Source organism: Grampus griseus (genome assembly GCF_964374135.1).
Source record: "Grampus griseus genome assembly, chromosome: 10".
Classification (NCBI taxonomy): domain Eukaryota; kingdom Metazoa; phylum Chordata; class Mammalia; order Artiodactyla; family Delphinidae; genus Grampus; species Grampus griseus.
Window position 1 is genome coordinate 101,854,994 of NC_139004.1, and position 13,470 is coordinate 101,868,463.

The window sequence follows — 13,470 nt, forward strand, 5'->3', positions numbered from 1 at the left end:
ACTTTTTGTTTGTTTTGAGATTTTGTGGGTTTTTTTTAATAGTAGCCAACCTAACGGCTGTGAAGTATCTCACTGTGGTTTTGATTTGCATTTCCCTAAGTCAAGCATCTTTTCCTGTGGATATCGGTCTTTTATATATGTATATTCAGGCCCATTTTTGAATTGGCCCATTTTTGAATTGAATTATTTGGGTTTTTGTTGTTGAGTTTTAGGAGTTCTTTGTATGTCCGATATCAGTCCCTTATCAAATATGTGATTTGCAAATATTTTCTCCCATTCTGTGGGTTTTCTTTTCACTCTATTATCGTGCCCTTGGATGTACAGAAGTTTTTAATTTTGATGAATTTCAATTTAAGTATTTTTTTGTTGCCTGTGCCTTTGGTGTCATATTCAAGAAGCCATTACCAAATCCGTTGACATGAAGCTTTCCCTCTATGTTTTCTTCTAAGATTTGTATCATTTTATCTCTTAGGTTTAGGTCTTTGATATATTTTGAATTAATTTTTGTATATGCTGTTAGGTATGGGTGTAACTTTATTCTCTTGTGTGTGGAATCCGGTTTTCCAGGCACCATCTGTTGAAGCCTACCCTTCCACCGTGGAGTGGTCTTCGCACCCTTGTTGAAGATCACATGACCGTGTGTGTGCGGGCTTACATCTGGAATCTCTGTTCTGTTCTGTTTCTGTAGGTAAGGTTGTATTGGGACATGGCTGCACTCATCTGTTTATGTATTGTCTGCGGCTGCTTTCGAGAGAAAACTGGCAGAGTCCGAGTAGTTGTGACAAAGAACACTTGGTGCTCAAAGCCAAAAATACTGCACCCTGGTCCAGCCCACGCCCCGGCTACACAGCCCCACCGGGCCTCCCTGGTCCGTGAGGGCCCCGGACGGTCACCTCCAGTGTCCCCACCACCCACCCCCGGCAGGCAGCGCCAGGCCTAGCACATCGTAGGCCTTCCGTCACTGTTGTTCTTTTATTGCTCCCCATTGAGCCAGGAGGATTTACAGCTGCCTCTGGCTGGTTCATCTTCCAGGGAGAAGTGGCAGAGGTTAAAGTACTAAAGGACCCCTCATTCACCCCTAAGGCCCCTCATTCCTTCCCTGAAGGCCCCCTTCCCTAGACACTGGGCCCGGGGAAAAGCTGAGAGGCAGGGGCTGTAGTGTAGGCGACGGGTAAACTATTTCGCAGGGTCCTGGAGGCTCCCGCTGCACCAGATGTTAACCTTTCAGTTGCTGACTTGTAGGAAAGAGGGCAGCAGGTCCACGCAGGTGGCCACGCTGTGGGAGGGGCTCAGGGCAATGGCGACTTACCAACCAGACCAGGGTGCTTACCATTCAACAGCTCTCGATCCCAGTACCGACCTCATCTGGTGGAAGGGGCCTAGGGCCAGCTGTGGCCCATGGTAGGTGCCCACTCCCGGCACCTGGCCCTGGGCATTTGTTGTTGGCCATGGATGCAGTAATTGGGGCCAAGATGTTCTGAGTGCCTGGGTCCAGCTGCCAGCGTGTCCCTCCCTGGCAAGACAGGGTAGCACGGTGCCCTCTTCACAGATGAGGAAACACATCACAGAGGAGACTCATCCATGGTCCCGGAGTGAATAATGGGGACCCCCCGCCAGAGGACATCTTGCGGGCCCAGACCTCTGAGGAACACTGTGGCTTGGACCCGTTTCTGGCCGGACCCTCATCCTGAGACAGGTACCCACTGTCGTCTGGACTGTGTCCTCACAAGGCTTTCTGCGCGTTTTCAGGCACCACACGCGCTAAGCTGACAGTGTTCTGTGCACAGCTCCCTCCCCCACGAGCAGAGTCGTGCTGTGTCGGAGGGTTCTGCAGCTGGTCCTGCGGTCCCGGAACTTCTCCTCATGTCACCTGTGACCTGCAGCTTGGAACGCCTCACAGCACATCCAGCTGGCCCCCCACCGAGGGACACCCAGGTTGCTCTTCGGTTCCGCTTTCCTTTTATTTGCTGAGCCCCTGCCACGTGGGCCCATCGCAGCTGGGACCCACCCCTCCCCTCCCTGCGGTGTGTCCACGCCTGCTTATCGCCCTCAGGAGACGGGAACTCCCAGAGGGTGGGGGCCTTGCCCCCTGGCCACCCCACCCCTGCCTAGGGCCTTGCCCACCTCCTGGTTATGGGTGAGCTCTCCTCTGGGTGCCGCACCTGCTGTGATTTCTCTAACCCTCACTCCCCACCCCAAGGCGGGCAGGTGTGAGCCTCATCTTACAGACACACACGCTGAGGCCCAGAGTCCTGGAGTGGGTCAAGGTCACGCGGCAGCAAGGGCGGGCGATTGGCTCCAGGGCCTGTGTGTTTAACCGCTGGCTCTTCAACATGGAACCCGCCGAAATGAATTGAATCCCCCCTGCCCGGCAACAGCCCTTTCATTACGGCCACCTGCCTTCTCCCCTCGCCCTGGATCTGGGCAAAGGGGCAGCTGACAGGGGCTCAGTTACAAGCTGTGTGACCTCGGTTGGTCACTTGCCCTCTCTGAGTCTCAGTTTCTTCACTGTGAGAGGTGCTGGTAGCAGAACCCTCCTTGGGGGGGGCGGTGTGGCATTGGAGGGACCCCTGCAGCGCCAGGTGCTCAGCGGGAGCCTGAGACGAGAGCACCCGCTGCCGCCGCCGAGAGCGGCTCTGCGGTTCAGGCCCGGCCACCTCCCACCCAGTGATGGGTGTGCAGCTGTGCAGCCCGAAGCCAGGGAGAGTGTGTGATGCTCCGGCTGGTTTTTAATCACAGCAAGAGGAAAATGGGCAGATGCAGACGCTGATTCACGTGACAGCGCTGTCTCATGTCTCACTCAGCTTCCCCTGGCCTCGTGGCGATATAGGGGGTGCAGGTGGGGGGCTTCTGCTCTTGGGAGCTCCCCCAGAGTCCCTCAGGCGCCCCTGCCTCTCCCATGCCTACTGTGCGCTGGGCCCGGGCCCTGAGGCCAGGCCTGTGCAGTGAGTTCAGGAGAGGGACGTGGGGGCAGGGTGGTGGAACTCTCCTAGCCTGCGGCCCCTGCTCCTTCCCTGTGAGCACCCCTGCCCACCAGCACATGCTCCTCTGCTGGGTGGACCGCCTGGCCTGCCACGGCTGGACTCACAGCCTAAGAGGCTTCTGTATCTGCCATGGGAGTTACTCGGCGGTGTCGAGGCCACCTCCACTCAGGTGTCACTTCCTCAGGGAAGCCCTCCCTGACCACCCTACACAGACTGTCACCTTCACAGCTGTCAGGGCTGGGACAGAGCTTTCTGCACGTAGGTCTACTTGTCTGTTGTCTGTCCACTGAGAATGATCACTGGCACCTATGCAGCACTTGAAGACCTATGCAGGGTACTGTGCTGGGTACTGTGTGCAGGGTACTGTGTGCTGGGTACTAGGTGATAGGTACTGTGTGCTGGGTACTATGCAAGGTACTGTTTGCAGAGTACTATGTACTAGGTGCTGTGTGCTGGGTACTATGTGCAGGGTACTGTGTGCAGAGTACTGTGTGCTATGTACTGTGTACAGAGTACTATGTACTAGGTGCTGTGTGCTGGGTACTATGTGCAGGGTACTGTGTGCTGAGTACTATGGGCTGAGTACTGTGTGCAGGGTACTGTGGGCTGGGTACTCTGCTCAGGGTACTATGCCAGGCCCTTCACAGGTGTTAGCAGTCCCGACAGCCTCACTTTTCAGACAGGCACAGAGAAGGTCTGGAATTGTGTGATGTCGTCCAGCTTGCAGTGAGCTGGGCTGGCTGGTAAGCTGGGTGTTCCCGGCATTCCCAGCCTGTGTGTGCTGCGCTTCTCCATGTGGGCTCCCAGTGGTGAGAATGCTCCAGACACCTGGTGGGTGCTCTATCAGCAGTGGTGCGTGTTGCCCTTGCAAGTGCTATTCTGAGTGCTGGGGGCCCAGGAGGAAGCCGCTAACTCGTGCACCAGCAGCACTGGGAGAAGATGTCAGGAAGGACACCGGGGACAGGGGAGGGGGGCGACTCAGCTCTGCCTTTCAGGCTGAGTAAGAGTCCAGCTGGCAGGTGGATGGGAGGAAGGGCAGCCCGGGCAGAGGGACCAGCATATGCAAAGGCAAGGCAGGTGCAGGGAACGGTGGGGAGGGGGAGGGGCCGGGCAGGGAGAGGAGGTGGGGAGGCTGCCCGGGGTAAAGGGTGGGGAGTTTGCAGAAAACAGAGTCACTCCATGTGTTAGGCAGCTCGGGCTGCTGTGATGAAATCCCACAGGCTGGGTGGCTTCAGCAACAGAAGTTTATTTTTCCCAGTTGTGAAGGCTGGCTGTCCAGGGTGGAGGTGCTGGTGTGTTCAGTGTCTGGTGAGAGCTCTCTTTCTGGCCTGCAGACGGCTGCCTTCCTGCTGTGCAGACAAAGGAAAAGGAAGACATCTAACACTCCGGCCTCTGCTTTTCTTCTTCTAAGGACACTAATCCCATCATGTGGACTCCACCCTCACAACCTAATGTAACCTTATTGCCTCCCAAAGGCCCCACCTCTACACCCCATCACGCTGGGGATTAGGGCTTCAACACGTGAATTTGGGGACACAAACATTGGGTCCATCACACTCAGCTCTCTGAAGCAGAAAGAGTTTTCAGAAAGGGTTAGATGCTCACGCACATCCTTGGAAAGTCTGGAGGCACAGGTTCTGGGCAGGTCTCAAGGAAGGAGCCCAGAGCAACACTAAGAGATAGGGTGGCGGGAGCAGCGGGAGTTGCTGCAGGCTTTGCCACAATGAGGAAAATGGGGGGTGGGGTGCGGGGGCTGCCAGTCGAAGGGTCAGGAAGCCAGGCTGCGGTCAGCATCCAGGAAGCACGGCTGTTGACCCGTGCGTGTGCTGGGAGGGTGCTGCAGGGGCCGGAGAGGCCAGGTCAGGACACCCCAAGCCCTGGCTGCAGGGAATGGGGTCTCCAGCCCGGCTGGGCAGGCGGGGCCGGCGTTCCCTTTTGCTTCTTGCCTGCTCCCTGGACCGTCCTCTTTGTGTCCCTCCAGGCCCTTCTGTGTTTCTTATGGGGTGACAGCTGGGTGCAGTCATCCCCCAGCCCCCCTCATCCTTGTTTACTGCGAGGAGGCTGTTCCCTGGTAAGCTCTTTAAGACGGGTTCATGGGCATCGCCTCTCTAATTGGCGTCCCGGCCCACCCAGCGTAAATCTCAAACCGCAGTCACGCAGAGTGGACATCTCACAGGCTGGGGCAGCGGCCTCCCTCTGCATTAGCGTCAGAGGCTCAGCAGCCCAGAAGGTGCCTATGATGGGGTATCAGGCAGCGTTTTTGTGGTCAAGACACAGAAGCCAACTTTGGCTAAAAGAGAATCAGAGATGGGTCAGGGCGGGGGGATACCCACGCGGGCAGGGGTGTAGTGGGTGCAGGACCAGGCCCGCGGAAGGCAGAGCCAGGGCAGCTTGGTGGGGGCCGGGGAGCAGGAACTGGTGGCCCGGCTTGTCCAGACACCCTGTTGGAATCACTCAGCTGCCATTATATGGGGGTTTTCTATTTTTACTTTTTCTTAATTTATTTGTATTGAAGTATAGTTGACTGACGATGTAGTGATAATTTCTGCTGTACAGCAAAGTGACTCAGTTATACACATACATACATTCGTTTTCATATTCTTTTCCATGATGGTTTATCACAGGATATTGATACAGTTCCCGGTGCTGTACAGTAGGGCCTTGTTGGTTATCCATCCTATAGATACTAATTTGCGTCGTTAATCCCAACCTCCTGATCCTTCCCTCCCCCATCCACCCCCTGGGCAACCACAAGTCTGTTGTCTGTATATGTGAGTCTGTTTCTGTTTCGTAGTTAAGTTCATTTGTGTTGTATTTTACATTCCACATATAAGTGACATCATATGATATTTGTCTTTCTCTGTCTGACTTACTTCACTTAGTATGATAATCTCTGGGTTCGTCCATGTTGCTACAAGTGGCATTGTTTCCTTCTTTTTTTATGGCTGAGTAATATTCTGTTGTGTATATGTACCTCTTTTTTATCCATTCGTCTATCAATGGACGTTTAGGTTGTTTCCATGTCTTGGCTGTTGTGAATAGTGCTGCTATGAACATAGGGGTGTGTGTATCTTTTTGAATTATAGTTTTGTCTGGATATAGGCCCAGGAGTGGGATTGCTGGGTCATATGGTAATTCTGTTTTTAGTTTTTTGAGGGATCTCCATACTGTTTTCCATAGTGGCTACACCAATTTACATTTGTGTGGGGTTTTTAGATTATAAAATATTTCAAACCTAGGGAAAATAAAAATAACAGCCTATCTGCATATAACACATCCTATGTGCCCAGAAGCATGCTAAGCATTTAATAAACAAAAATTCCTTGAATCCTCGTGATGACCCCCTGAGGCAGGTGCAGTGTTTTCAGGTAAAGAAACAGGCTCAGAGCTACTGCCCAGGTGAGCCGGGGGGCCGCGTGGATGGAGAGCCCAGTACACCCCCAGCCGCGCCATCCAGATGCGCTTAAAAGGAGGGAGGGGAGGAGGGAGAGGAAGCTGCCACTCCAGCTGCCCCTGCCTCCCAGGGTGGGCAGTCCTCTGCGTAAGTCTGAGCATTGGCCTTGGAACCCGGGCCCGTGAGGACCCTGGCAGCCCCTGTCTGAACCCCTCCACCACACACTGCCCCCTCTCCGGACATGCCCTTCCGTGGCTGCTGTCTGGAGGTCTGTGTCTGAGGTCAGGGCCCCAGAGGGACGTATTGGCCGTGTGACCCCCGAGCTTAGAGGAGGCCACACCATACCCACCCACGTCCACTGTCCCTCGTATTTCCCTTCCAAGCATTTCCCGACTGGGGCGCCGTAACCTACAGGTCCCTCCCCCGATCCCCGCAGAGCGGCTGTGAGGTCCATAGGCTGTTGTTTCATCTGTGTGATTTGTACCGACTCTATCACAGGCTGCTTATCTCCACGCAGCCTGCCCTGTTTGAGCCGCTGTGGTGTTTTGAAGCTTTATGGGCTCTAGGAAGACTTGACCAGCAAGGGAGCCCGAGCTTCTCTTCCTGGGAGCCAGGCAGCTCAGGACTGCAGACTCAGAGGGGTGGGCTTGTCCAGCCCGAGCTAAGGAGGGAGTTTCCCACCAAGACTGACTCACGACAGGATGAGGGGATGCCCTCGTGCGAGAGGGGAGATGCGTGTGCGCGGCTGGAGAGTAGCGCAGGACCACGCTCGCTGCAGCCTGGAGGACAGCGTGGACGTTTGTGTCGAGTATCCCCAAATAACCACAGGCTTGACCCGGAATCCTGCCTCTTGGAATGCTCCTGAAGGAACTCCTCATAGATAAGAACGCGGATGCCTCGCCACGTTGCTTTATGATCACAAAATACGACCGATAACATTGCTGTCTAAAAATAGATGTTTCGTTTCATAGTTGACACTACAGCCACGTGTATGAGTGTAAGAGAGTTGTTAAAAATTAGGGTTTTAAGGACTTCCCTGGTGGCGCAGTGGTTGAGAGCCCGCCTGCCGATGCAGGGGACGCGGGTTCGTGCCCCGGTCCGGGAGGATCCCACATGCCGCGGAGCAGCTGGGCCCGTGAGCCATGGCCGCTGAGCCTGTGCATCCGGAGCCTGTGCTCCGTGGCGGGAGGGGTCACATCAGTGAGAGGCCCGCGTACCGCCAAAAAAAAGAAAAATTAGGGTTTTAAGAAGATGAGGTGGAAGGATGCCCGTGAAGTTACATTCACTAGAAAAGTGAAGGCAAAACTTAAAACTCCAGCAGTGTGTCATTTAGGTAAAAATAAATACCTTGAAAAAACGCCTAGGAGAAAATGAACAAAAAGGCAGAGAGGTGGTTTCTAGGTGGTGAGCCTATGGGTGACTTTTGTTTCTTTTGTACTTTTCTATAATTTTCTAGATTTAAAAGCTCCAGTGATATTAGCGGCAGCATGAAGGGTTTGGTCCCCCAGGGCTCACTGGGTGGGAGGCTGGGGAGCTCTGCTCAGGGCCAAGGTGGGTCAGGCGGTGCATGGAGTGGCGGGGGGTGGGGGTGAGTCCTCATGCATCTCGCTGGCCGGGTTCTGAGCCAGCTGGCAGTGAAGCCACAACTCCACCACCACGTCCATGCCCAGTGGGGCTTCCCTGGAGTATCAGACCCACCAGCCCAGAGTTCTGTGGGGTCTGGCAGTCAGTAGCAGGGTGTTCGACCATCAGTGGAAGTCCTGGCAGAACCAATCTAAGTGGTAAGAAAGCACAGCCACCATGACGCCAGCAGACATTATACCAGCTGCCGGATTTGGGTTCCAGCTCAGGTCTGAGCAAAGCCCTGGTCCTAATCCTACCATTCTCACCAGCTGTGTGACCTTGGGCAAGTGACTTAACCTCTCTGAGCCTATCTAGTTTCTTCATGCATACAGTGGAGATAACGATTACCTGAATTGGTTGCTGGGAAGGTTAAACACGTGGGAAGCATCTAACTGTGCTGGCCACATAGTAGGCACTCAATTAATTGTAGTGGCCACGGGGATGGTGCTCATGTGGGTGATGTCCTGTGCCTTTACTTACCTGGATGGTTTCTAGAGGGTCTGGAGCCCAAGGTTAGAAGTGGGAACTGGCTTTATTTTTCTCCAGCCACTGCTCTGATCGGCCCTGGCTTGGACTTTCTTTCAGTTCCTGGATGAGTGTCTTTAGACACCTGCTGGGGGTGTGCGGAAGCCCCAGGTCTCTGTCCGGCGTGGTGCTGGGGGGTCACCCGAGCCATCTCACCCCTTTTCCACATCAAACAAAACACAGGCAATGAGAGACGGCCAGGGGTATGCCAGCTTTGTGGCACTTTACATGTCCATTGTTACTTTGGGTTGGCATTTCATTAAGATTTAAGCGTTTCCATGGAACCACCCGAGTCTTTTACTACTTCCATTATTCCTGCTAACTCCGCATGGTTGGGTGACTTCAGTGGGCCACAGAGCTGGCGTTTGGTGTCTCTTCTCACACAGGCTTGACATGATGTATTGGGGGAAGTGTGTACTTAGGATTTTAAGGTTGTGACCTCCCAGATGTTCTAACTTCTGGAGACGGCTGACCACCAAGATGTTTATTCAGTCACTCGTTTTATAAATACATTGAGCACGTGCTCAGAGCTTGGCCTTGTGCTAACCCGCAGGGTAGGAATGGGTAGGAATTCTTTTCTGATTCTGAGAGGCTCCTGGTCTCCAGGAGGCAACGGCAGAATACTATCATTTATTCTTCACTAGTTACTCACCATGGATTAGCCCTGCTCCGCCAAGAGGCAGTGCTGACCAGTGGTTAAGGAAGGGCATGCGGGGGGTCAAGGTTTCAATCACAGCCCCACCTCCCGCTACCGTGCAATTTGGGGCATGTCACCCAGCCTCAGCTTTCTCACCTGTACAATTTCATGGGGTTGTTGTCAGGATAACATGAGATAAAGAGCTCAAAACCATAGTAAGTGCTCAAAAATGGAGTCTCTGACTGTACTGGGCCCAGTGCTGGGTCTGGAATAAAAAGAAGACTTAGCGTGGCCCTGTGTCCTCAGGCACTGGCATGGAGGCAGAGTCACCAGGGACCGTGGGTGTCCTGGGGGGAGGTCACAATGGAGGGTGGGCCTGGGTGCTGACGGGGGCGGGGAGGACTTCCTGGAGGACTCAGCTCAGGGCTCCAGGCAGTGGATCCACGCTCATTTCTATTGAGTCCAGGGTTGGGCTCAGAGGCAGCCTGGATGAGCCCAGGGCTCTGCTCCACAGAGCCACCCAGGGACCCAGGTCCCCCAGTCCTGCCCTGCGGTTCTGCCATTCCCTCAGCCGAGGCTGGCTCTCCATTTATTTATTTAGTTATTTTATTTTTATTTCTGGCTGCACTGGGTCTTCGTTGCTGTGTATGGGCTTTCTCTAGTTGTGGTGAGTGGGGTCTACTCCTCATTGAGGTGCGCAGGCTTCTCATTGCGGTGGCTTCTCTTGTGGAGCATGGGCTCTAGGCGCATGGGCTTTGGTAGCTGTGGCACACGGGCTCAGCTGGTGTGGCTTGCGGGCTCTAGAGCGCAGGCTCAGTAGTTGTGGCACATGGGCTTAGTAGCTCCGCGGCATGTGGGATCTTCCCGGACCAGGGCTCGAACGCATGTCCCCTGCATTGGTAGGTGGATTCTTAACCACTGCACCACCAGGGAAGCCCTGGCTCTCCATTTATTACCAAACTCAGGTCCGGCTGCCTGAGGCCCAGGAATCCAACACTGAGAGACAAGTGTGGGTAAAAGGAAAGACAGCTTTATTGAGGAAGCCGGCAATCCTGCAGAGAAGGTGGGCTCATGTCCCAAAGAACTAATACCCCCTTGTGGATCAGGGGGCAAGAGTTTTTAAGGGGAGTTTCAGGGGTGCACAGGCCAGGAGCGGGGGGTGGGCGGCTATATGCAGAACAGCACAGTCAGCTGCGACAGTCATCTTGAAATTGGTCACAAGGTTGTCTGATCCGCATCACCTTGATTGTTTTAAGTACGGTTAATCTTCAGTTTCAGGGTTGTTTTGTTCCCATTTCTTTGAAGCCAGTTCTTGGAATTGTGCAAGATGGAGTGGCTTATGTCGTGGCTACAGTCTGGTCATCATGTGGTAGCTTTCACCTGGTGGGGACTTCAATATCTACAAAACACCTCAAGGGACGTGGCTCAGAATATTATCTATAGCCCTTGAGGAGGAGCTGAAGGTCCTTGACTTCGTTTAGTGGCTAACTGTTATTATTTTGTCTTGCTTGGCTGTTTTCCATTGCTTCTGCATTTTCTCGCTTCTCTGATTACATTTATTCTTTGGCTAAAATTTGTCTACAGATGAGAGGCAGGCGGAGGACATGGTGTTGGCGGAGGGAGCGTGGTCTGTCCCAGGAGGGCCTCATAGCGCCCTGCTCTGTTACACACTTTCCCCCACGTGGCCATACTTCACTGGTCAGCCTCATGCCCTGCTAGGGGAGGGGGAATGGACACGGGGCGGGGTGGGGGTGGTTTGTAGAAGGAGAGTGGTGGCAGGGAGAGTGCATATGTGTGCATGGGGGTTGTAGTTTTTGGTAACTGGATGATATATTTTTTTTTTTGGATGATATTTTTAAATGCAAATGTCAACTTGACTGTGTGTTTTGTGGGACTCCCAATGCTCCTGAAATGTCTTTCCTCTATTTTCTCTGCACTTCGCTGGCGGGGTAGGGTCCCGGGGAGCGGTTGGTTGTCCCCGGGCAGTATCTTGTCTGCTGACTATCCCTGATAGCAGCAGAAGGGACCTGGGATGTGTGGTCAGGACCCTGGGCTCCAGACCAGGTTCTGCCTCGGCTGCTGGTGGGGCCTGGGCAGGAGAATCTGTGTGCAGAATCGAAGGTCGTGGCGGGTTATGCCCTGGCGGGGCGGAGGAGCAGTCAGGGACGGCTTCCTGAAGGAAGCAGCATCATTCTGGGTGGAGGGGACTAGAAGTTCACTCTGGACTCAAAAGGGCCTCACCGTGAAAGGCCCTGAGTGCCAAGCCGAGTGTTCACCCTGAGTGGACAGAAGCCACAGATGAGCCCCCGGAAAATGGCCTCTGGTCTGCAGAGTATGAGTTAAAATTTTAAATTTTTAAATTTTACACTCGAATTACCTATGGACATTTGAAAACCAAAAGATTTCAGATGGGTCTCTGGGTTTCTGTCTTCTCTTCGTGGCTCAGAAGATCTGGCAGCTCTGGAGGGGTTCCCTCCTCACAAGTCCCTTCCACCCACCTCGCTCACTTCATCCCCCACCAGCTGCGTGCCTGGAAGACCCCTGAACCCTGCCACATGTTGGGGGGGGGTGCCTGAAGGCTTTGCCCCCCAGGAGGACCCAGTGTTGTCCAGGTCAGCATGTGGTGGAGGCCAAAGGTGAGGGATGAACGGGCGGAGCCGTGATGGTCCCCGCACCTGTGGTCCCTGAGAGCAACTGAGTCCAGAGCCAGGCCGAGGGGGCTGGTGGGGGGAGAGGACAAGGGGAGACCCAGGGCTGAGCTCTGGCCCCCAGTGGGTGGTTTCTGCCTGCATGTTGGGTAACTGTAATCCACTTACTAGAAAGTTTTAAGACTCCACATAAAAACGAAATCATGGCTCTGAACCCACCTTATAGACTGCAGAGAACCTGGATCTAAGGGACTGGTGAGAGGGAGTCCAGGTGGACTCAGAGGGTCCATAGTGATGGCCCCCAGCATGCACTCACCGGGAGGTTTGTCACCTCAGGGACCCCCAGGGGACTCACCCCCTTCCTCTCCTTCATCCCCAGCCTGGAACATTCCAGGTTTGTCCCCACAGACTGGTCAACTGTGCTGTTTCAGAGAAAGCAGGGAGCGCAGAATTCACTCATTTATTCTTTTAGTAAGCACATCTACATGAAGGGTGTATGTCAGGAAGTTACACGGGGCGCAGGACACAGTCCCGGCCCTTCAGGTTGGGGGAGCAGGTAAGGGAGAGTGGAGTGACTAAAAAGCACAGCTCGAGTCGGATGGCCTGGGTTCGAATCTCAGCTCCACCACTCCCTAGCTGTGTGACCTTAGGCGAGTCGTTTTACCTCTCTGTGCCTCAGTTTTCCCACCTAGAAAATGAAGATGCTAGCAGTGCCCACCTTGGGGATCGCTGTGAAGCTTAAATAAGATGATGTAGGAGGGTATGTAGGAGGGTACACAGGGCAATGCGTGGCACAAAAGGAGCGCTCTGTTGGCAAGTGGTACTGTGCATGTAGCAAGGATTTACTGAGCACCTACCACGCGCCAGGCACTGAGGATGGAGCAGTGATGGAGACAGGCACAAGCCCTTGCCCTCGTGGGGTGGGAGGCCCCACAGGTGCGGAAGGCAGACCCTCTTGGGGTCATGCCCCCCCGCCCCTGCTGTTCCCCTGCCAACCAGACCCCGTGGTCCTGCAGCATCTGGAGGGCTTTTGCAAATCGCCTGCCCTAAAAGGCTCACTTGCCCTAGCTCTTGCCAGCTGGGGGGCCTTAGGGCACTGTCTTGACCTCTCTAGTCCTTGGCTCGCTCTCTGTGATGGAGGACCCAGTCCCTTCCCCGGGCTGTGGAGAGGGCCAGGGGACAGACGTACATGGCATCCAGGCGCGGGGCTGGCTCTGCCAGTGATGGGGGTACTGTGATCGGTGAGCTTTAAACACACCTGCAGCTCTCCTGAGGCTCGAGCCTCGTGGTCCGTGGTCTGCAGACATGGCCTGTCGTGGGCGATCTATGGCCGCCTTGGGTGTGTTGGAGGGGAGTTAATTAAAAAGGTGTCTGGGAGATGAATTTCTGGAAACACAAATTGGAAGCCAGTGGAAGCTATTGATCCATTTAATGGGAAGCCGATAGTATCAGAGTGAGCAGACAGCTCTGGCTTAGGGAGATCGATGCAGCCGCTTCCGCAAGCTGACCTGCCGGGGCGGGCTGGGGACACGGCAGCGCCGGGGAGGGGCTCCCAGCCTCCGTCCATACCTCCCCCCCCCCCTCCCCCGCTCCCTGCAGGGCCCCAGGCGCTGACTCTGGGTCAGAGCAGGGGAGTTAGCTGTGCTTCTGCTGGGCTCG